This window comes from Megalobrama amblycephala, linkage group LG13 (genome assembly GCF_018812025.1).
Source record: "Megalobrama amblycephala isolate DHTTF-2021 linkage group LG13, ASM1881202v1, whole genome shotgun sequence".
Classification (NCBI taxonomy): Eukaryota; Metazoa; Chordata; class Actinopteri; order Cypriniformes; family Xenocyprididae; genus Megalobrama; species Megalobrama amblycephala.
The window spans coordinates 36,179,643-36,205,769 of record NC_063056.1 but is presented as its reverse complement, the minus strand read 5'-3'; the positions used below and the strand labels follow the sequence as shown (position 1 = coordinate 36,205,769).

Genomic DNA, 26,127 nt, shown 5'->3' with positions numbered 1-26,127 from the left:
GTCGTTTCACTCTCACTCATACAATCCTAGCATGTTCTCTGGATGTCTGCCAATATACAGTGGCCCGCACTGCCATTGGGGAAATCATTTCTAATAGTGATTGCTTTCAGGGCTGGTTAGATAGTGTTTGATATAGAAAAAGCTATGCATAAGTGGGTTCTGACAAGTATTTAATCGATAAAGTGCTGAGACACGATGAAAATGCATCACCAACATTGTGGCTAAGCTCAAGGAAGTGAGATTTCATTCAAAACAACACAAATAACAAAGTTGCTTTCACTGAACCAAGGCTTAAAAAAGGAAAAAATCAATCGATTCACTCTGAGCAGAAGCAATATTGTATAGGGACAATATGTAATTTTTTGCCGCTAGAGGTCGCTTATTCAAAGGCATAGATTTTGAGGAATCATGGGAGGTGTTGTCTTCATGTCTACAGCCGGCGGAAAAGAATCGGGATGGGACTTGGGCAGAAATCATGTTCATGGATGTGATTATTAACGTTACTGTAGTATGAAGTAAAGCAGGGCTGAGTGCTGTGCGAGGAGAAACGAGGCCACTGGAGCGATTGATAATGAGAGACGAGTGCGACACACATCTCGAGAGCAGCGGAACTTTTATTATGCTGCAGTCGCCACTTCCGCTTCTTCCAGTCATGCATATGTGGGGTAAAGCAGCACTGTTTATCATATTAGATACATTTGTGTGTTGAAAGTTGTTCTAGTGCTACTATGAGACACTTGTTGCACACTGCAGTAAGCTAGATCGATATTAGGCATGGTAAAACATGGTACTCGCGGTAAATCAAGAAAACAAGATTTAAACAATAAGACTTACTGTGTTGAGCTATATAACATGATTAGTTTTCTGTCGATGAATGTATCCAAACAGTTGTTCTCCTGTCTAATAAAACACATGATATATTAAAGCGTCTTTGGTGTTTCCATGGTTTCTACAAAATAAAACCGGAAATTGATGGTAACGCGGGTATGATGTCATTGATAGGCGACGCACGGACACGGTCCGTGTCCTGGTTAAAATTGCTTATTTCTCTGGATTTAAACACTCTTGGAAACATTTGGGATAATGTAAGTACACAAGTCGACAAAATATATAACATTGTTCTAGTGGTTTTTGATATTTTAATCCAAAAATCTTACATATTGTGCCTTTAACACTTTGTAATCTTTAAGCTGATGAAAATACAATGTAATGCATTTAGTGCCTCAGACACGGCCATTCTGACTGATAAAACACAAATTTCATTCGCTGGTGAAAAAAACATTGCAACTCCATTTGAGCTTGATTTTGTTAAAATGTTCATATAATGACACTTTTTTTTTTTTTTTTTTCATTTCCTGAATAGTAGCGGTTCAAATATGTTCACAGATCTACGGTAATTACAGCTAAAAACCTACCCCAATCCTAAAAATCACCATAATCCTACCCCTTCAGTGAAATTAAAATTTAGTGTAGAAGAAGAGCAGTGCTAGTGATGACATCTGCGGTTCTAGAGGGAGGTGCTAATTGGATGTTTCACTGTGAGGGAGTGTAAGCAGTCAGACACATATGCATTTTAATGACCATTAATATCTGTTTTAGTTAGCTTATATGTACAAGCATAGCATAGAGATACCAAATTACCCTGATAGCTTAGTTTAGACATTACGCATTTGCACTTACCCTACATGTATTCACAATAATCTTTAATATAATTATGTGTTAAATTAAGTGTTAAATGTCCAAATATTTCAGTTATAAAAAAGGGCAATTTGATGATGTTCAATTCTTCATTTAATATTATTACTATTATTACTTTTAATTAATTAACAGTTTATCAAGTGAAAGAAGTTAAATTTGTTCTATTATGAACTATATAGTAAGCTATATACATAAGTATACATTAATATAATCATTAACTGAGAGTTGATAGAGAGTCGATTTCGATGGAGGATCTGCATAAAAGTTTAAAGGGATAGCTCACCTAAAAAAGAAAATTCTGTCTTCATTTACTCTCCCTCATGTTGTTCCAAACCTGTATGGCTTTTATGGAACACAAAAGATGTTTTGAAAATGTTTATTAAAAATGCTGCCTTGGCAACTAACTGAAATAAGGTTAAGTTAAAGAACTACATTTATTAAATGGAAATAAATAAACTAAAAACTGCTCTAAAACTGAAATAAAAATAAATTAAACCTAATAGGCACATAACAAAATTGCTAAAAATGTAACTAAAATTAAAATAAATAAATAAATAAATAAAACCTAATTCAGAATATTAATATTAACTATAATAGCATAAATAATACTAAAATAACACTGTCATGTACTCACCTTCATTTATAATTTAGTGGAACACAAACATTACATACAATGAAACTTCCACACAATGAAAGTACACTGCAAATGGGGTTACAAAACAAAGAAAGAAAAAAGAAAAAAGACCACTACACAGTCAACACAACTTACATGCTGCATTTCGAGTTGTCTGAAACCATACAATAGCTTTAAGTGAGAAACAAACTAATATTTAAGTTGTAATTCGCTCTGCTATTCTGGCATAGCACCTTCAAAGAGATTTGAGAGTAATAATTGAAAATAAGACTTTAAATTTCAGTCCGATCCTTACACAAATCTAACCCTTTTAAAGGTGCCCTAGAATTAAAAATTGAATTTACCTTGGCATAGTTGAAAAACAAGAGTTCAGTACATGGAAATGACATTCAGTGAGTCTCAAACACCATTGTTTCCTCCTTCTTATATAAATCTCATTTGTTTAAAAGACCTCCGAAGAACAGGCAAATCTCAACATAACACCGACTGTTACGTAACAGTTGGGATCATTAATATGTACGCCCCCAATATTTGCATATGCCAGCCCATGTTCAAGGCATTACACAAGGGCAGGACGTCTGGATGTGCACAGCTGAATCATCATACTAGGTAAGCAAGCAAGAACAATAGCGAAAAATGGCAGATGGGGCAATAATAACTGACATGATCCATGATATCATGATATTTTTAGTGATATTTGTAAATTGTCTTTCTAAATGTTTCGTTAGCATGTTGCTAATGTACTGTTAAATGTGGTTAAAGTTACCATCATTTCTTATTGTATTCATGGAGACAAGACTGTCGTTATTTTCATTTTTTAAACACTTGCAGTCTGTATAATGCATAAACACATCTTCATTCTTTATAAATCTCTCCAACAATGTAGCATTAGCCGTTAGCCACAGAGCACAGCCTCAAACTCATTCAGAATCAAATGTAAACATCCAAATAAATACCATACTTACGCGATTAGACATGCTGCATGACGAACACTTTGTAAAGATCCATTTTGAGGGTTATATTAGTTGTGTGAACTTTGTTTATGCTGTTTAAGGCAGTCACGAGCTCGGGGGCGGGGAGCACAAGAATTTAAAGGGGCCGCAGCCTGAATCGGTGCATATTTAATGATGCCCCAAAATAGGCGGTTAAAAAAATGAATAAAAAAAAATCTATGAGGTATTTTGAGCTGAAACTTCACAGACACATTCAGGGGACACCTTAGACTTATATTACATCTTTTAAAAAGACGTTCTACGGCACCTTTAAGAGCTCTCAGTGACATTCAATGTCAAACCATTAAACCTGTAAACAACCTGTGTAACTAGTCCTATGCAGGCAGAGCACACAGACTCCGTTGCAGAACAGTGCCATGGTAACCGTCTCCCCCACAGTTCCCAAATACATTTTATCTCTATTCAGGTCTGCAGACAGGATAGCAATAGTGGCGGCATGTGTGAGATGTCTCTGCTGGGAACAACAGTCCTTCTCTTGGTGGAACACTTGCATTTTAATTAGACTCGTACAGGAACATATGTCAGCGCTAAAGAACAGGGCCTAAAAGCTCTGTGAACCAAAGCCTAGCCCAGAGCTGTCATATCTACTCTCTGATACACTGCCCTAATAACTATATGAGATTATAGGCCATTTAGACATGATTTAGTACTGCAGTAGATCAAAAATGGAGTAAAACACACAGTGCCCTTCTTAAATGTAATAAAAATTTGATTTACTCTAGATCTGCTATGAATCAAGAGAGATGGCACACTTTATATATTATGTAAACTCATATATTCATGTGACACTGCAGACTAGAGTAATGATGCTGAAAATTCAGCTTTGACATCACAGGAGAAAATTACATTTTAAAATATAATCAAATAGAACTAGATTATTTAAATTTATAATACAATTTCACTGCATTTTTATACGGGTATAATGCTATTTCACGTATTCTGACTTATTTACACTGTTAAAGAGTTGGATTCACATGCTAAACATGACCAAAGTTTCAAAACACGAGTTGGACGTATGACGGAGTATTTGTGTGCCAAAAATACTCTTCCAAATCCTCATAAATTTCGCAGTCTTTTTTCGAGTATGTGCCTGTGTGACATCATATAGGTCGGAATTCCTTGTACGGGCACTTCTCCTGGAAGAGCGCGCGTGCGCACATGTCAACCAGAGCGAGAGAGCAAGAGCACGCCCATCAACGCTCGGCTTTATGGAAGTCGTTGGCAGCGCAGCACAGGTCACGGAACTTCACGAAATAAACAATGTCACAAAAGAAGTGTGATTTTGGTTGTGAGGGAAAGATAAACTTGCTTCCCAAAGAACCCAGCGTTAAAGGGTTAGTTCACCCAAAAATGAAAATAATGTCATTTATTACTCACCCTCATGCCGTTTCACACCCGTAAGACATTCGTTAATCTTCGGAACACGAATTAAGATATTTTTGTTGAAATCCGATGGCTCAGAGAGGCCTGCATAGCCAGCAATGACATTTCCTCTCTCAAGGTCCAGTAATGTACTAAAAACATATTTAAATTAGTTTGTGTGAGTTCAGTGGTTCAATATTAATATTATAAAGCGATGAGAATATTTTTGGTGCGCCAAAAAAACAAAATAACGACTTATATAGTGATGGTGGGTTTTAAAACACTGCTTCAGGAAGATTCGGAGCATAAATGAATGAATCAGCGTGTCGAATCAGCGGTTTGGATCGCCAAAGTCACGTGATTTCAGCAGTTTGACAGTTTGACACGCAATCCGAATCATGATTCGATACACTGATTCATAATGCTCCAAATCTTCCTGAAGCAGTGTTTTGAAACCCACCATCACTATATAAGTCGTTATTTTGTTTTTTTGCTGCACCACAAATATTCTCGTCGCTTTATAATATTAATATTGAACCACTGTACTCACATGAACTGATTTAAATATGTTTTTAGTACATTACTGGACCTTGAGAGAGGAAATGTCATTGCTGGCTATGCAGGCCTCTCTGAGCCATCGGATTTCAACAAAAATATCTTAATTTGTGTTCCAAAGATTAACAAAGGTCTTACGGGTGTGGAACAGTATGAGGGTGAGTAATAAATGACATTATTTTCATTCTGGGTGAACTAACCCTTTAAGTGTAGCTGAGAGTTTTGTGCTCACACATTACATTGATGCGTTCTCGATATTTGTTATTAAAATAACCATAAAAACTGATAGTTGCAATCACTTTTCTATTGGTTAAAATGAATGAAGAATATCTCGTGTTTTTCCGTGGCTGCTCGAGCCCTCAGGATCGGTGCTTATGGTTTCATAAACAAGGCCCATTTCGACGCTGGATTTACAGATCGTTTGAAACTGAAAGGTGGAGCGGTCACAGCGGTAATGATCCTGGTCATGAGTCGGAACTGCAGGTGGTGAGTAAAACTGCTTTTTGTTGGCAATTTTGTTGGCAATAGGCACCTAAGTGCATGTAAACAACACGAACGTAGTGAATTCATAATTTAATTATTCACATTCACTATACGCTATATTCATTATAGTGATTCAAAAGTTATCCAGGGATAATGCGATGGTGTATTGTGTGTTTAAATACATTTGTTTAGCTGACCATTGATAGCTACGCAAAAGCTGCACGTGCTCATCACTCTTTAGCTCTGCTCACACGGCACGCATCCAGGCGCTCGGCTGTTTTCGGAAATACTCGGTACAGCGTATGTATCTTTTATAAATATGATAAAACTAAAGACTTTTTGGAGATATGAAGGATGCACTACTACTCTATAGATACTCAAGATTAACATGAGATTGACAGAAACTGTGTGTGATACCCCCCTTTTAATAAAAAAAAATGCAGCCTTGGTGAGCATACTGACCCCAAACCTTTGAACGGTAGTGTACAGTATCCCAAACAAATTCTAATGAGTCCCATCTGACAATTTTTCTCATTGAAAATCTTGTTGCACTTGGAAATATGTCAGATAATCAAAGTAAAATGGGCTGTGAAACACGTTTCATGTTGTAGCTCTTAATTTGTCATTTCTCAGAAGTTGCAACATATCAGTAAAAGATCTTGTATTGTTATTCTTAACATCTCTTTAGGATCAAGCTAGTTGTGAATTAACTCTGATATAAGGGGTGGGCAATGGCCTCCCCTCTTGTTCACCAGTGATGAAAGACCCAATTATGTAATTCGGTTTTTGAAGCAGAGACGACGCCAGCGGGAGTGTAGATCATAATTTTCAACCAGAGACGACAGGAAAACAGCGCATCAGCTAGAGTGAGAAGAGGCTCGTGGGACTACAGTGGAGAATCTCAGTGTTAGTGAATACAAACTGCCAATGAAAACACAAACCACTGACAGCCCTGAGGGGCTCATTTCTGTTTTGGAGTACAAATGTATATCTTAAATTCTGCCATCATTTACTGACCCTTATGTCGTTCCAAACATGTATGACTTTCTTTCTTCTGCTGAACACAAACAAATATATTTTAAAGAATATCGGTAACCAAACAGTTGATGGGCACCATAGACTTGCATGGTATTTTTTCTATACTATGGAAAACTGTTTGGTTACCCACGTTACGGTTAGGGTTTATGTTCAACAGAATAAAGAGGTTTGGAACAACTTGAGGGTGAGTAAAAGATGACAGGGTGAACTATCCCTTTAAGCTGTTTGTATGGAGAAACACCATCAGGGATTATAAAGTCATCTTGTTTGGGTGTGTATTCTGGTGATCTGATATCATGTTACTCTAATTCCATCAAGCGGCTAATGCCAATGAAAATCCCTAAAGCAGATGTTTAGGATCAGAGCGCTGATGGTTTGCCGGGTCACAACAAATGGCTGTTGACATTCATTGAGATAAACAGGGTTTGTCAACCCAATGTGAAGGCTGAATTTCCTGTTTCTTTACAAAAAAAGAACTAAATGTTTAGTCTCATTAAGGATCATCTGCACCCATGACTACATTCCTAAAAAACATCAACCCACGGCATGTTCCTCTCAACAAAATACACACACGGGTGACCATTTAGCATTTAAAGAAAATGATTATGCTGCTTTCTAAAATACCTTATTCTGAGCAAATTCTAAAGCAGCATCTCATGCATCCTTCACAGAGAAGGCAATCCCATAATACCCTATGAAGAGCTTAGTAAAAAATCCAAAGCGAGAGAAATGTTAATTATAAATATGATTCATTCAATAACTAAAATTATCAATTAAAAAAATTGCTGTGTATTTTAATTGTTAATATGCTGCGTTCACACTACCAGCGACACAATCCCATTCCTTTCAATAGAGAGTTGTCGATTTCCGGCGATACGAGTGACAGTATCCATTGGCGATAAGATGTAGGCATGTCCAGCAACACGACAAAGTTGAGACAAAGGCTGTATCCGAAAACTTAGGCAGCTGACTTGTTACCTCGCTGCCCTATCAGGGAATGACTTTGCAGGCAGGGTTTGCACACAACGGCACCTCAGACTTCTGAGGCAGCGTAACGGTTTAATGATCTACAGCAAAATAGCGCAAACTTTGGTGATTCAGTGAATACTTAAGTACTACAATAGTAATTTCTCGCTAGAAATAACATCAAACGTGGAAAACAATGGTCAAAAATGTACATTTATACACAAAATGACCACCAACTACAACCTTCAGAAGCCATCTTTATTTTTTATCTCAACTGTCACAGAATGGAAAGCACAGGATTGTGGGATATCAAAGGCAGCAATGGAAACATCTATGTTGCCGTCAAAAAACAATCAGATGAAGGTATTTTAGGAGACAGGAAGTGTAGCTAACTTTGGATTCGGACGTGCTTTGATGACTTCCTACCTTGAAATATGCCCTCCGAAGGCAGCATTTTTAAGTTTTCGGATGCAGCCAAAGACTAAAGATATAGAAAGACGGTTCACTCCTATTACTTATGAAAGGGAGAAACTGCAACACGCAATATGGCGGAATACGTCCAACCTTCTAAGTAAAGGAGCCAATCGCTGATTGGTAAAGTCATTGCATCACTGCAGCTTTTATGTACTCATGTTTGTTTGTAGCGGCAATAAAACGGATTCGTTGTCTACAATATGAAGTAACATCCATGAATGTCATTCACAAACGTTACTACTGCTTTAAAGAGGATCTATTATGCTTTTTTAGATTTTCAACTTAGTTTGTAATGTTGCTGTTTAAGCATGGAAAAGGTCTGCAAAGTTACAAAGCACAAAGTCACTTCAACTTATTCTCTATATCAGTGCGCACTGTTTCTGAATTCCCTGAAACGCCTCGATTTTTAGTGTTGAGGGACAGGGTCTGGTTGAGTTGTGTTACTATGTTGCTGCCATGTGAAACTCATGGTTATGGTAAGGGGTGTGACACTGGTCCAGTTGACCAATCAGAGAACATTGTGCTTTTCGGAAGGAGGAGCTTCATAGAAACAGGAACTAAACAGAGTGTTACTGACAGACTGGGAAGAGAGGTGCTGCAACAATGTCAAATATGTGAAAAATAATGTTTTTGAACATTCAAGCATGAAAACCTATTCCAGTAGAGCCCAAAAACAAAATCAAGACTTTGTAAAAGGGCATAATATGATTTCTTTAAAGACTCAAGCCAGTTAAATGTCAGCAGTCAAAGGTTGGCAAAGAGAAGAGAGACCTGCTCAACAACAGTGACGAACAGAGCTGCAGCACATGTCGAGAGAGAGGAGGAGTCTGTGCTCAGTGCCAGAGCGTCATCATGACTAATGACAGCCATGCAAACGCACCTGAGGCAAAAAACAACCAAAACAAACATTTGAACTGTGACTGTTCAACTACCACCTATGGATCATTTTCACCATTTCCTTCTGCGAAATAAAAAAGAAGATATTTTGAGGAAAGGTGGGTTCAAAATAATGTTGGACCCAATTGAATTTCATTGCATGGACAAAAAACAAACAAACAGACTTTGGAATTTCACCAAAAAATAAAAGTTATATGCTTGGATGCATGTCTAATGAGGAAAAGAAGGGGAGTAAATAATTATCATTATGCAAACGCATTTGCTATTACGAAACATGTAGATTTGAGAAGAGAAGAAACACTTAAAACTAATTTGAATAATGAAATATTGCATACATTATTCCTACAGTAGCAATGCCATTACCCTATACTTGTGACTAAATTAAAGACTTAAAATTACTAACAACATTTCATACAAGGCATTATAAATCCTTTACATGTCATCCCACATAATAACTCTATTAATACACCTAACAGGCTAATTAATTATTCATGTAAAAAGCAATTTAAGCCTTAACTGTGCACCCTTCAGGAACAATACATGCTGAGCAGTCACTTGTTTTATCAGGGTATTGAAGCCATTTTCAACATTGTGAATGATTTGTACAAAATTTAAAACTAAGCTATCCATTATCCACCAGGCAGATGGAATATGTGTATGGTGGACACACACAGACAGCCCAGGGGCTTCCCAGAGGACAAACATGAGAATACCAACATCCTTGGCATAACAAGGACTATAACGAGATGAAGCAGTTAGCTTGACAGAAACAGAAGTGAATTTAACTGTAAATGGGTGAATCTCAACCAAACCTCTTAAAGGGATAGTTCACCCAAAAATGAAAATTTGATGTTTATCTGCTTACCCCCAGCGCATCCAAGATGTAGGTGACTTTGTTTCTTCAGTAGAACACAAATGATGATTTTTAACTCCAACCGTTGCCGTCTGTCAGTCAAATAATGCGAGTGGATGGGAACTTCTACTATAAGAGTCAAAAAAACATGCACAGACAAGTCCAAATTAAACCCTGCGGCTCGTGACGACACATTGATGTCCTAAGACACGAAACGATCGGTTTGTGCGATAACAGTATTTATATCATTTTTTAACTCTAATACACCACTATGTCCAACTGCATTCAGCATTCGCTTAGTGAGGTCTGATCGCACTCTGACAACGGCGGTGATGTCTCGCGCATATACTTCAATGAGAGCTAGACATCACTTCCGCTGTCAGAGCGTGATCAGACCTCACTAAGCGAATGCTGAACGCAGTTGGACATAGTGGTGTATTAGAGTTAAAAAATGATATAAATACAGTTCGGTTTCTCGCACAAACTGATCGTTTCGTGTCTTAGGACATCAATGTGCCGTCACGAGCCACAGGGTTTAATTTGGATTTGTCTGTGCATGTTTTTTCAACTCTTATTGATCGAGTTCCCATTCACTCCCATTATTTGACTGACAGACCGCAACGGTTGGAGTTAAAAATCATCATTTGTGTTCTACTGAAGGAACAAAGTCACCTACATCTTGGATGCACTGGGGGTAAGCAGATAAACATCAAATTTTCATTTTTGGGTGAACTATCCCTCAGGGTAAAGGGATAGTTATCCAATGATCTACTCACCCTCATCCTATATATGTATAACTATGTTCTTTCAGACGAACACAATCGGAGATATATTTAAAAATATCCTGGCTCTTCCGAGCTTTATAATGGTAGTGAATGGTAGTGGGTTTTTGTAAGAAAAAAATATACATTTAAAACTTTATAAAGTAAAATAACTAGCTTCCGACAGACGGACATACGCATTGATTTGAGGCGGAAGAGTAACCCCTGACCCGATGCAGGATAGAGCAAAACAAAATACGAAGATGTCTAAAAGGAGAAATTTAAAAGAGAAATGTTGTAGGATTTCGATATAAGAGAAGAGGAGCTTGAGTTTGTTGCCCAGCCCTATTTGTTTGAACCGCGAGAGGAGTCTAAGCTTACGCTACTACTTCCTGCGTCATACATCGCATCAGGGGTTAGTCGACTTGCGTAGTATGTGTATGATCATCTGCCGGAAGCTAGTTATTTTACTTTCAGATGAACAATGTTTGTGTTCATCTGAAAGAAGATAGTCATATACACCTAGGATGGCTTGAGGGTGAGTAAAATCATGGGACAATTTTCATTTTTGGGTGCCAATGGAGTGAGTTTGGGGAGGGACTATGTGTTTCAACCAATGGAAAACAGGGGGAGTGTTTGGGGGAAACCTGTTTGAAATTGAAAAATTTAATTAGATGGTATTGGCAAAGAAATTACACATTTCAGCTTTAAGGACCACTTTTAAGGAACTCGTGATAAGTAAGAATTTAAAAATACACACCACCGTTCAAAATTTTAAAGTCAGTAAGATTTTTTTTTTCTTTTCAATTTATGATGCAAGGATGCATTAAACTGATCAGAAGTGTCAGCAAAGACATTTGAAGACTTCAGATGCAAAAGCCTCTAAGTGCCATTTGAAATTTTCTTCTAAAATTAGCATTTTTAACAAGCTCATATGTTTAGGTTCAGTAATTTCACTTTAATGTTAGTTAATAGGGCCTTTTCATTGCCATTAAAGAGAAATAACTGAACATAAACATACAAACTTGATAAAAATGCTAATTTTAGAAGAAAATTTCAGATGGCATTTAGAGGCTTTTGCATCTGAAGTCTTCATTTTTACTCTTACAAAAGATTTCTATTTCAAATAAATGCTGTTCCTTTGAACTTTCTATTCAACAAAGAATCCTAAAAACTGTATCATGGTTTCTACAAAAATATGAAGCAGCTCAAATATTTTCAACATTGATAATAAATGTTTGTGGCAAATCAGCATATCAGAATGCTTTCTGAAGGATCATGTGACACTGAAGGCTGGAGTAATGATGCTGAAAATTCAGCTTTGATCAGGAATAAATAAAATTTTAAAATATATTAAAATAGAACATTTGAATTTTTTTAATTGTAATAATATTGCAAAATATTACTGTATTTATCAAATAAATGCAGAAAATCTTATCAACCTCAAACCTTTAAATGATAGTGTATTAGCATTAAATGAAATATCATTTGAATAATATACAACACAAAGTAGGTAAAGTATTTATATATCACAACAGAATTTGCGCAGTTGTACTAATGTTTAATCTCTGGGGGGACAAATTGTATTGCGTCACTGTATTTTGTATTGCATACATTGTATAATTATATTAAAATAAAACAAATAAGTTTTATCATTATTACGCTCCAGCATCTTACATTTTTGCTTCACCTTCTGTCCTTCTTTTTTATTAGTTTGAAGTCTAATCTTACAAAGAGTAATAAATTGAACACAATTTGAACTAGCTTTCTTTGACACATAAGAGTTTTTGAAGTTTTGAGTTTTTGAGTTTTGACACTCTGCAAGATAAAGTATCGCTAACAAGGCCAAAGCTCAAAGCATCTGGTGTATTTCAAAGAGCGAGAGTGACAGCAGAAGCCTTGCGTTAATGGATCTGGGAATGAGCGCGGCGGAATAGACGGAGGAGAGGAGGATGCTAGCGAATGGTTAGAAGCATCTCAACAGCGGTCTCTCAGGAAAGGACAGAGGCGCTGTGAGTCACGTTCTCTCAGTGTGCGCTGTCACCATGGCCACAGTCACTCCTGCCCTCTGCTACATCAGCACCACCAGCATCCTCTCTGCCCTGCCTCCATTTTAGCCCAAAATATTCTAGCGCAAACTGGACTGAGCCACATTTGGATGGGTGTTGTCAATGCAACATTTCGTTCAAAACAGGAAGTGCTATCATACTGTCATTTGAATGAACACTGAAAAATGAAATAAGCAAAGAAATCGTCATCCTTAAAATCAACATGAAATTAAAATGGACCTTATTTACTTTCTTAAAAGGATAGTTCACCCAAAAATGAAAATTCTGTGATTAATTTCTCACCCTTGTGTCATTCCCATAAGACTTAGAAATATCTTTATTTGTGTTCTGAAGATGAACAGAAGTCTTGTGGGTTTGGAATAACATGAGGGTGAGTAAATGATGACAGAATTTTCATTTTTGGGTGAACTACCTCTTTAATATGTTTCTGGTCATATTTTGCATGACTCATTAGCACACATTATTCTAAAGAAAAAAGATGCCAAATTTCATTATTCATTATTTTATTTTCACATTTTAAAACGAAGTATTAGAAAGTAAATATCAGTGAAATGTCTTCATGGCATTACTAGTCATATGTCACTGTGATTTTGCCAAGTAAGACATGCTCCTGGATCAACATACTGTATTTTGTTGATTCTGGAATAACATTTAGTATTAAAATTTAGTCCAAACCCTATCCCTACCCCTAAACCTAACCCTACCCATAAGTAATCTCTAAGATCAGAGGGAAATGATGGTTGTAAGCCTAAACTTGACATAAACTGTAAAATTGTCCCTCAAATCTGATTGGTTGATTTGAATGTTGGATCATGAATGAAGGATGTTGATCCTGGAACATGTTGTACTTGGTGAAATCACATTCACCACTGAGCATAATGAGGTCAGTATGAATTAAAAATTGACCCTATTTACTTTCTGATTGCATGTTCCTTGTCTCATTGTGAACAATTCTTTGATGCATGCAATTCCAGAGGGGGAAACGTAATTTCATTCAAATTTAATGATTTGCTCTTCCTCTTCCCCCCAAATAGCCATTCATACAGCTTTCGGTCTAGATATATTCACTTTTTCACAATCCAGTTAATTCCAGATTGATAAAACCAAGCTCCATGCCATTTCTTGATGAATATCCTGTTGCACTTGGAAATATGTCACATATACGGAAAATGGGTCGCAAATGGCTTTAAAGGGATAGTTCACTTAAAAATGAAAATTAACTTTTTCCCGGCCAGCATTTTTGATCATTTTCCACAAAATTTTCATGGACCCCAGAATATTTTGTTGTATGAATATCTGAACATGCAATATATCAAAAGATAGAAATGAGTTCAATATCTTCGGATTGCACTGGAGTTGACAGACGTGAATGCGATAACTTCTTGTTGTGATAAACAAAACTATGGAAGCTTGTTTCCACCACTAAATAAAAAAGGTAATTGCATTTTTTTTCTCGCAATTCTGGTTTTTATTCTCAGAATTGCGTGCTATAAACTCGCAATCGCGAGAAAAAATATGTCTATGGCTACAGTCAACTGTCTGGTTACAATCATTTTTTAAAATATCTTCCTTTGTGTTCAACAGAAGAAAGAAACTCATACAGGTTAGGAAATACTTGAGGGTAAGTAAATGATGACAAAATGTTCATTTTTGGGTGAACTATCCCTTTAAAGTGGTAAACGCAACTCAACAGGTTTAAATAGCAGAAGAAGTCATGGCACATTCTGCATGGTGTATATAGCGAAGTCCGGCGGAAATGAGAATACCCTCTGTAAGAGCTCATATTTTACTGCAGGGATTATTGGGTGAGAGATTACAGTATGATTCAGCTATATGCAGACTCATGCAGTATACCAAACCTAAGCATAGTGCAGTTTCAAAGAAACCCCTCACCCTCCATCTGCATCATCGTGAAACTGAGGGCATTTATATCTAACCTTGAAAAACATTCTAAATAAATCACATATCTATAGAGGAGAGAACTGTGATGTCACTGTATTTGTTACACTGCAAAGAGGTTGGCGGCCTTTACCCTTCTCTCTGCGAACACGTGCAGGGAGAGTAATGCATAGATTCTGGTTCAAACACGAGTGCATGGGATTCATATAAAGATACATTTTATGAGGTTCTGCTTCAATTTAGATGCTTTTGATTTCACTATAAAAATTAACATGCCTTCAACATTTATTCAGACTTTGACCGCATAGGTAATTGCTGTTATGCAAGTATATTTTGAAGACTAATAAAATGGAAAGTGATATTCGACACAAAGACAAAAAACCAATAAACTGATCACCGATTACAACAACAATCCTAAGAAAACATGTTTTGTTTGAAACATTTTGAATAGAGAAAAGGCAACCTGTCACTCACACAAGATCCACCAATAGCATACCAAAACCATCCAATCAATTTCCAATGGACAAAATCAAGTCCTGTCCCAATTTTTTTTCTAATTCAAAAATCCATTTGACTCAGATATCCATAATAATTAGGAAGAAAATACTATCGCAAATTCCATTTCATGCCGACTTTAATGAATTGCATATATATTAAAAATCAGAGCAGCACCAGGGGATATGGAAATATTGTGAAAATTGCAATATTGTAATTAAAGGCAACTAACTAACATAAAATGTTATCCAATACATGACCATGAAAATGTGCTGCACCAAACTCAAGTGATAATCCTATTCCTGATTCCTGAATGAGTTCTGAATGATGGCCCAGTCAGATAAGACATCAGCAGACATCAGAGACTAACGCTCCAGCTGTGCCGTTAAACCCTTTTTCTGACCCTGTTCCCTCTCTTCCTCCTTTGCCACATCACTCCTCTGAGGATTCCTCTCAAGGTTACTCTGAAAAGAGCACTGCAGCGCAGAGAGCACACAATGATTGAGGAACAACTGCAATCCTGAGCAGCAGCTCCACCGACGGAGTCACCGGAGGAGCGGAGCTGAAGCTGCGTACCACAGACAGCCTGCAAATCAATTCACATTAGGAGAAACAGCTTCTCACAAAGTCCTTGACATGAGCTTTGGCCACTCTCAAACAGATCGGATCAAAGTTATGATAACACTTGCTCATCCTACCAGCAACCTGTGTTGTTGCAAATCAAACTTTCAGACTTTTGCGTATCACTAAGCCACAGTAGGATTAGTTCACTTCAGAATTAAAATTTCCTGATAATTTACTCACCCCCATGTCATCCAAGATGTTTATGTCTTTCTTTCTTCAGCCAAAAAGAAATTAAGGTTTTTAAGGAAGACATTCCAGGATTTTTCTCCATATAGTGGACTTCACTGGGGTTCAACGATCCAAATTGCAGTTTCACTGCAGCTTCAAAGAGCTCCACACAATCCCAGACAAGGAATAAGGGTCTTACCTAGCGAAACGATTGGCCATTTTTGAAAAAGAAAAAAAAATTATATACTGTTTAACCACAAATGCTCGTCTTCCATTGCTCTGCGCCACGCATTACATAATCACGTTGGAAAGGTCACGTGTGATGTAGGTGGAAGTACCGATCCAGTGTCTACAAAGTGAACGTGCAAAAACTAAGCCAAACGGCCTTTAAAAACAATAGGTAAAAAAAGGTAAAACAGCGATGTCAGACGATTTTTAAGTTGGAGGAGAAAATGAGTTTTTCGCCCTACTGCGGTACTTCCGCCTACGTCACGTGTGACCTTTCCAACGTGAATATGTAATGCGTGGCGCATCGCAGAGCAGTGCAAGACAAGCATTTGTGGTTAAAAAGTATATGATTTTTATTTATTTTTTTAGAAAATGGCTTATCATTTCGGTAGATTCCTCATCTGGGATCGTGTAGAGCCCTTTGAAGCTGCATTGACACTGCATTGTGGACCTTCAACTCGTGGTAGCCGTTACATGGAGAAAAATCATGGAATGTTTTCCTCAAAAACCTTCATTTCTTTTCAACTGAAGAAAGGAAGTCATAAACATCTTGGATGACATTGGAATGAAAAAGTGAAATAATCCTTTTATATATATATATATATATATATATATATTTGCATTGTGATGCTTTTTGGTCCATTAAAGATAATGATAATTCGCATTAGATTTTAATTACTGTGGTCAAGTATTTTGTATAGTGTGCTCATGAATATAGTCGCAATGTAAAAAAAAAGGATCTGCATTTACAGTCTTCACTTAGTCAAATCGAGTCAAGTCACCTTTATTTATATAGCGCTTTTTACAATGTAGATTGTGTCAAAGCAGCTTTACATTGATAACTGGTATATATTTTTGGCTGCACAGCAGCTCTTAAAGAATAATGTCATTGCAGGCAGATCAAAGCATTGTTGAATATCAAATGTCAAGTGTCCCCAACTAAGCAAGCCAAAGGTTGCGATTACGATTGTTACGATTTTTCGATTCAGGTTGCTATCATAAGTCCGATAGGATCGCAACATTCAAAGTATTTATTTCAGTTCCATCCAGTTGAGGATCGTATTCATCACGCCGGGATGGAAGGTTTGTTGCAGACACTTACCAGACACTTTTATCCAAAACGCCTCACAAACATTTATAAAAAAAAAGCAGAAGTGATTATTCCAAATGAGAAAACATCACAAATGCTGCTACCATACCAAATTCAAATTAATTACTGGCTTTTTGTTTTTGTTTTTGTTTTTTTGTACTCTCAATTATACCAACACAAAGCTCTACGTGCTAGAAATACAATCAAATACCTAATTAAATACTAACTAATTAAAGGGATCATTCATCCAAAAAATGAAAATTCTGCCATCATTTACCCTCATGTTGTTCCAAACCTGTATGAGTGTCTGTTGAACACAAAAGAAGATATTTTGAAGAATGTTGGACTATGGATGTCAATGGCTACCATCAACTGTCTGGTTACCAACATTCTTCAAAATATCTTCTTTTGTGTTCAACAGAAGAACGAAACTCTTACAGGTTTGGAACAACAAAGGATAAGTAAACGATGACAGAATGTTCATCCCTTTAAGGCTCTACCTAAAAAACTCTATAATATCAATACTAAAGATCTGCATATATGTACAATCAATACCAACACATAGGCTATATATAGGCTACTAACAATGCAGTAATGACAAGCCTAAATCTCTGCATTGCTATAACACTTAATGCACTAGCAAAACTACCATTTTTGCATATTCCATCAGCACTACACAATCTACTCTTAAACAGGAGACGGTAAACAGCGCACTTATCATCACTTGCATGCATTCAACAGTGATGGTTGTTTATTCCCAGCTCAAATTTCACTGAAAGAGCAGCAGCAATACGGACACATGTAGATTCATAGAGCATGATCACTGTGAATTCAGTCAAACCAAATGGCACATGCTGTCGTGACAAGACTGAATGCAATCAGCAATGGAATAAATCATCGAGGAGATTCACACTCACACACGCGCACACACACACATGTACCAGGTTTCCATTCTTCATGTCTGCTGCAAGGTCATTTTGATGCTTCAAGATATCACGAGCTACACATCTCATTTTAATCTACATTTATCGTGATTAATCAATTGCAGAAATTATGAAACCCGATACCAGCCTAAAATCAGCCAGTGAAAGCCCTTTCAGTGTTATTCTGATGGATTGATATATTAGGTGAAGGGGCGAGGCTTAAGGTGCCTTATGTCTCTATGGGAATATGGTTTTTATCAATTGCTCTTTTAATCTATTCTTTAATAAATCTGAACATAAATACAGTAAATAAGTAACAATATGTCATAGTGCAGCACAGGAAAAAAAATCTCCTCGAGGTAAAAAATGAATTTTAATGTTTTGAGATGATGCATGAGCCGTGTAAAATGATAAAACATTGCCTTAAAATGTGTTGTAATCATAAAAATGTATTTTTGATGAAGATTACGTTTGCATCCATCATTGATGAGCTCACATTATTTTTCAAATTAATGCATCTCCTCCCTAAAATAGCATATAGATGCTTAAAACTGCAACATATAACATAAAACACGTATGCATATATGAATGTGTAATTTAAAACATTAAATAATAGCCTATTTATATAGACACGCAAATTATAAATCATCTCCAAAACACATATTAATTAGCAATAAACGTCACTTACCAGTGCGATTCGGTTATTATTTTTTCCAAATGCTGTCAAGAATAACTGCATATGAGATACGGTGAATTTTTAGTCGTGATGATGAGGAGGGCTGTGTGACATTGCCTGTATCTTCTTCACCCTGTAACGAAGGCGCGTGTGACGTGTAACGGGGTGCAACCCTTCCACACAGCCAAAATTTACAATTCCTACTATGGCGAAGGCTTGACTTATTAATATTAATCGGCACGCTGACGTTGCATGGTAACCTTCCTGGAGCGTCCAGTTACGTAATCTAGTTAGTATTCATAGTCGAGCCTTCTGTGTGTAAAATTCGTTGTTAGGCCAACCTACTATCGCTCGCTCAACTGTCAATCAGCCAAACGGTTGGGCGAACGTCACGTTACGTAATTAATATTCATAAGACTTGGACTCTTCGCACTCTCTGCCATCCAGCCAATCATTTAGGTTTATTTGGACGTACGCGATTCTACGTAATTAATATTCATATACCAAGCCATCGCCATAGTAGGATTAGCTAATTCGCATCCTGGAGCGATCCCTACATCCCTAGTGTCGAGCACCGCACTCTCCAATGTGCGAGCCATCCAAAATTAATCTGCTATCAGCATCAACAATGCTATAATTAAAACGTGTTTTATTATTATTATTATTAAAAAAAAAATGTCAAACGTTTAATCCAAGCTGTTTCTAAACGCCAGTGGAGCAATTGATTGTGGAAATAGTCATGATACTTTATAAACGAATGTCATATGTTGTGTGTGTTTAACATGTATGCCTTTTAAGAACATGCACTGAGTCTGAAATCACTGGTCTGTGCATGATTGCACGTGCTCTAACTCGTGCACATAATTGGCCAAAAGGACGGAACCGCGATGCGCTTTTTTCTCCATCTCCATCGAGTGTTATTAATGTAAATTCGACATAACCTGCCTTCATCAAAGGTTAAAACACTCTTGCCAATTAATAAATGTCTGCTAGAGTTAAGTGCAGGAGTTTGCAATCTCATAGATGCCACTGACCACCAAATATGATCATCTTTGTGCAAAGGACCACCACATCCTATAAAATGAAGCTAACCTATTTTCATGTATGGGTCAATGCCGTGACCGGTCATTTTTTTGTCCAAATGCCTTAATAATAATAAAACACCAAGATATGACATCCAACGTATGGTAGGTAGTACAACTAGATCTCTTTTATTGACTCCAAAATGTTTTAATTATATTTTGCTACATCTAAAGGTATTATAAAGATTTGAAGTGTCAAAAGGTCATTCAGTTTAACCATCCAAAGGCCAATACAGCCATTTCATTTGTGATTAAAATATCTTTAAAATGTAATAAATGTATATATTTTTTTATTCTGGCATTTATAATATCATATATTCGCATAGTGCGACATGGTATTAAAATTATGTGTAGAAGTCAGAAAAATGAATTTCATTAATGTAATTTGGAGTAACCAATATATTGGGACCATTTTGGATCAAGTCATGCGGTAAATATCATGTGACAGGATGTGACATCATTGAAACACCTTCAAAGGACCACATGGTCATGAAGCAAAGTAACCAACTCTCTCTTAACTATTTGAAAAATTCATGTTTTCACTTGCTCTTACGCATGTCCCGAAACATCAGGTCATTCTGTACAACTGCTATAAAACATGGAAAATGTTGTAATATTTTAAAAACTTGTACTAAATATAAAATGTTTGATTGTCCTTTTGTTAGCTAGCTAGATATCAGCCTGTTAGCACTGTTTGAAAATATCGTAATTCAGTCTAACCAAAAGTGTCATTCGGTAAAACCGAAATTTTGGTTAAACCGAATGACTTTTTTTGGTGACAAATTTTGTTCATCTTGTAAAAAATGACAAAAGCAGTGTTAATTGATTATAAAAACCACATAATCTCATTGTTAACACTTAATAAAACTTAATTATATATACAAAATTAAATTATATCTCCATTATGTTTTTTACACTTTTAAAAACCTTATCTGTCAATGACCCCTATAAAGGCTCGATACTGTGAGAATTATGTATTATGTGTGTAAAATATATTTGGAAAATATTTAGATTCTATTAGGCGGTTACATTTGTTTTCTACTCAGGGTAAAATGTATGTTCATGTATAAAGACTCAATTAATACTGTGTGAATATTATAAATGTGTGTAAAATATATTTGGAAAATATTTAGTTTATATTATGTTACTTTTTCTACTCACTAGTAGGCTATTTTACAGCGCAAGTGTTATTTAAATTAGTGCTGTCGAATCGATTAATCGCAATTAATCACATCTTAAAAGTTTGTAAGTATGTAATATGTGTGTCTTCTTTCCATAGTACATGTGTTCCCCAGAGGTAAGCATGATTCATTAGACCAGGCCACCTTCTTCCATTGCTCCTTGGTCCAGTTCTGATGCTCACTAGTCCACTGTTGGCTCTTTTGGCATTGGACAGGGGTCAGCATGGGCACCCTGACTGGTCTGCAGCTAAGCAGCCCCATACACAACAAACTGTGATGCACTGTGTATTCTGACACCTTTCTATCAGAACCAGCATTAACTTCTTGAGCAATTTGAGCTACAGTAGCTCGTCTGTTGGATCAGACGGGCCAGCCTTCACTCCCCATGTGCATCAAGAGCCTTGGCCGCCCATGACCCTGTCGCCGGTTCACCACTGTTCCTTCCTTGGAGCACTTTTGATAGATACTGACCACTGCAGACCGGGAACTCTCCACAAGAGCTGCAGTTTTGGAGATGCTCTGACCCAGTCATCTAGCCATCACAATTTGGCCTTTGTCAAACTCGCTCAAATCCTTACGCTTACCCATTTTTCCTGCTTCTAACACATCAACTTTGAGGACAAAATGTTCACTTGCTGCCTAATATCCCACCCACTAACAGGTGCCGTGATGAAGACATAATCAGTGTTATTCACTTCACCTGTCAGTGCTCATAATGTTATACCTGATCGGTGTATATGGTACACCGACAGTGTTTTGCAGAGACAAAGCTTCTTCTGCCACATCATATAGTTCATAAGTCTAACTGTAGGCTGAATATGAATGAAAGCAATGTAGCAGCTTGTCATATTAATGTAAAATAAGCATTTTACAACAATCTCATCCAATCAGAACTTAGAGTCGGAAGTATTGGTTTAAAAACTGGATATTGTTATGAACAACAGTTTATTTTTTAGTGTAATTATTATAAAACAAACATATCTGTAATTGGCACATAATTAGCAGCAGATTCCTAATGCCCAGTTTTAAATGATGAGGTGCTTTGGTTGTATTAGCTACACAGCTGCTGATTCCTTCAGCATTTTTAAAAGCTGTTGTTTTGCGGTACACCTCGTATGAATCATAACATCTGCCTGTAAAGATGAAACATGAGCTTCGCAAAACTGGAAAAATCTGGTTCCACGTCATTTTGGGTTATTTGTTGCAATCTGTTGTGGAATTACTAGGTATCTGCGATGAAGCCTGTGCTGCAAAACCTGTGACTGTCAGACGTAGTTTCAGAAGTGCCAGTATTATTGGACATAATAGGCTAATGCAGTGCTTAGCAACAGGCAGTATGACGATGTGACTGGTTTTCAAATAAGGCTGCAAGTCACCATTCTCCTGCTGACAACAGGAACATCTGCTGGCGTCCAGGATTCTCAAGCAGCTAATGCATCACAGTACCACATCAAAACAACAGGAAATTAATTCATTCTTGCAAACCTACAGTTTCTTTTCTAAAATCTCTATGGCCAGATGAAACAAAACGGCTCACTTTTCTTAATCTTACAAAGCCTGACATGAAATAATAGCAGATAAAAATAATAATAATAATTTAAAAAAATGGAACAGTTTATTGTACCTTTAGACAAAAATCTAAAAAAAAGTTTGCATGTGTGTTTTTTGTTGAGTATCATATTTAATAAATGAGGCTTTTATGGCTCATATATGCTATAGTGAGAATATGGAGCTCATATAAAAGAGAAAATACACCTCAAGAGGTCCAAAATGAGCAAAAATATTCAATTTGGTGCAGTTGCTGATATTTATAGACAAAAGTAAAATTGAAATTCTGATGGCTTGTAATGTAAATGAGATTCAATATAACAGACTACTTACAATAAATGCATATAAATATCAGTCGTCACTCTATATCTGCCAATAATGTCTTAGTAAGATGATATTTAAATGCGTAAATATTAGCAAAGTTCTGTAGATTGTTGTAGTTTATTGTAGGGGCAAAACATAAAGCAATGCAATACAATGATGATTGAACAAATAAACATTCCTCAAAATCAAGATTTAATACTTATATTTGAACATGATTTAAAAAGTATGTATTGATAATAAAGTAAATGTATGCTTCTGTAAGTGTTCAATATAAAAGTAATTCTTATGTTTACAATATAAAAATCAGTAAAGATTTTACATCAAAAAGACGTGAACATAGGCTCGAAGATGGACGTTTTTAGAATTATATAAATTGACTTATTTGCTAAAAAAGTATAAACTATCAGTCAGATGACAGAAGGCATGTGTTAGATTGTGTGCAACAGAAAATGTTTGATCATGTTGATCATTTAGAGGCCTTATAAATGTGCATATCAAATTTGATGCTTTCCAGAAATAACTGTAATGCTGCTCAGCCATCTGCGTTTTGGCAACAAAACTCCTAAAATGTCCATCTAACAGCTATGGGCCAAGCAATATTGGATTGCGCAGAAATTTTTTGGTTACACTTGTAAAGGGTTTATAAAGGTGTTTGTTAATGACTAATTACTCATTTACATATGCATTACAAGTCGTTGATAAGCAGTTATAACTGCATGAATAAAAAGGGTGACTTTACCATAATACCTGCCAAATAGTGAGACATTTTAATTCACATCTTATAAATGCTTAATAAATGTATTTATTCACACATATTTTACTCAGAACCAAATTTCTGGTTATTTCATGATGCAGCAAAAATATACTGCTATGGTGAGACTGAAGGATGATTTATTCATGGTTTTCTCAATAATATCTCATGACTTACAGTACAGTCCAAAAGTTTGGAACCACTAAGATTTTTAATGTTTTTAAAAGAAGTTTCGTCTGCTCACCAAGGCTACATTTATTTAATTAAAAATACAGTAAAAAACAGTAATATTGTGAAATATTATTACAATTTAAAATAACTGTTTTCTATTTGAATATATTTCAGAAAGTAATTTATTCATGTGATGCTAAGCTGAATTTTCAGCATCATTACTCCAGTCTTCAGTGTCACATGATCCTTCATAAATCATTCTAATATGCTGATCTGCTGCTCAAGAAACATTTAATGTGTACAATTGTACAAAATATTTGCGTACGATATTTTTTTTCAGGATTATTTGATGAATAGAAAGTTCAAAAGAACAGTGTTTATCTGAAATCTAATCTTTTGTAACATTATAAATGTCTTTACTGCCACTTTTGATTGATTTAATGCATCCTTGCTGAATAAAAGTATTCATTTCTTTCATTTCTTTTCAAAAAAATAAAAATAAAAATTCTTACTGACCCCAAACTTTTGAACGGTAGTGTATAATGCTACAGAAGCTTTGTATTTCAGATAAATGCTGTTCTTTTGAACTTTCTATTCATCAAGGAATCCTGAAAAAAAAAGTACACAACTGTTTTCAACATTGAAAATAATCATAAATGTTTATTGAGCAGCAAATCAGCATATTAGAATGATTTCTGAAGGATCATGTGACACTGAAGACTGGAGTAATGATGCTGAAAATTCAGCTTTGCATCACAGGAATAAATTACTTTGTCAAATATATTTAAATAGTACACAGTTATTTTAAATTGTAATAATATTTCACAATATTACTGTTTTTTACTGTATTTTTAATTAAATAAATGTAGCCTTGGTGAGCAGACGAAACTTCTTTTAAAAACATTAAAAATCTTAGTGGTTCCAAACTTTTGGACTGTATGTCACCTTTCTCACTGTTGCTCATCAGACTTTACTCTGTGCATTACCCATGATACTCTGCAAAATGATCATGCTGCCTTTTCAGAGCAGTGTATAAAAACTGATTTCATATTTATCAAGATGAAATGATCAAACTTTAAAAAACAAACAAACAAACATACGAGCACAACCATAACTTGATGAGATATTAATAATGAAAAATGTGGTTACATTAGTAGTTACCTGTGAATCCTAATGAAGGGTGAAACATTTATTCATGAGTTATAAATATTAGTAACCTGTGAAAGTGAACCTATGCATAAGATTATAATTGCAGTATTATGCATGAGGAAGTATCACTTCTCTCGCCTCGGTCTCTTGTCATTCAGAGACATATCATTGGTGTTCGTTTCCTCAGTGCTACAACACAAAAATGTGTTTTCCTGCGACATGACCAGAGCAGAGGTTTGTGTGCATGTGGATTGTTTTGCTGTAATCTACCAGCACAAATGGAAAATATGTTCGCATGAGATCGCACAATTTTCATTTTTGGGTGAACTAACCCTTTTCAATGCATGTTTCTGGTCATATTGTGCATGATTTATTGGTGCACACTATTCCAAATTAAAAATGGGTTGCAAACTGCATTTTATGATTAAAAGCATACAACTTATGTTGTGGTCCTTTAGAAGTGCCTAAAATTTTGCGAATAAGTAAACAATTTAATCAACAGCGTGTGATTCCGCCTCACCCGAATGTTAGGAAAATGAAGAAACCAAATCACCCATATGCTGCTACATCCTTATAGGGTAATCATCATCAAGCTGTAACAAGCCATTAGATGAGTAAATTATTTGTTCTACAAAATTATTTGTTCTATTTAATTCCTCGAAACCTTGTCACAACAATGGATTACTTCATTAATGTTAAATTACCCCTCTGCGCCTCATGAGGATACAGCACCTTTCAGCTATTAAAGCAGGAAAGCTCCAGCAGATGCTTCTAACTCAACATCTTAATTTGTGCTCTGGGTTTCATTCATGCCACCCATGTATAAAGATAGAGGATGTACTACTAACTATTGTTAACTGCTCCCTGCAGACTGGCTTTTTAGTGCCCTAAAAGTGCCACACCGCAGTAAAAAGAAGTAAAACGTCTCTGAAATCTCAATGAGCACAAAGAAAACAGCTATTTAAGTTTCTCTGCTCCCAGCTGCCGAAGGGCCTGTTGGCACGTCATATCTTTA

The 26,127-nt window shown here is 36.1% G+C and overlaps 1 protein-coding gene across 1 annotated transcript in view; it reads right to left on the bottom strand.

Annotated features, from left to right (window-relative positions):
• Window positions 1–19,126, bottom strand: part of sv2a (synaptic vesicle glycoprotein 2A) — a 46,992-nt gene extending 27,866 nt beyond the window's left edge. Inside the window, exon 1 of the mRNA XM_048153458.1 lies at window positions 18,919–19,126. The gene's annotated coding sequence lies outside the window, so the exon portion shown is untranslated. The remainder of the gene's footprint in view (window positions 1–18,918) is intronic.
• Window positions 19,127–26,127: the final 7,001 nt, after the last annotated feature.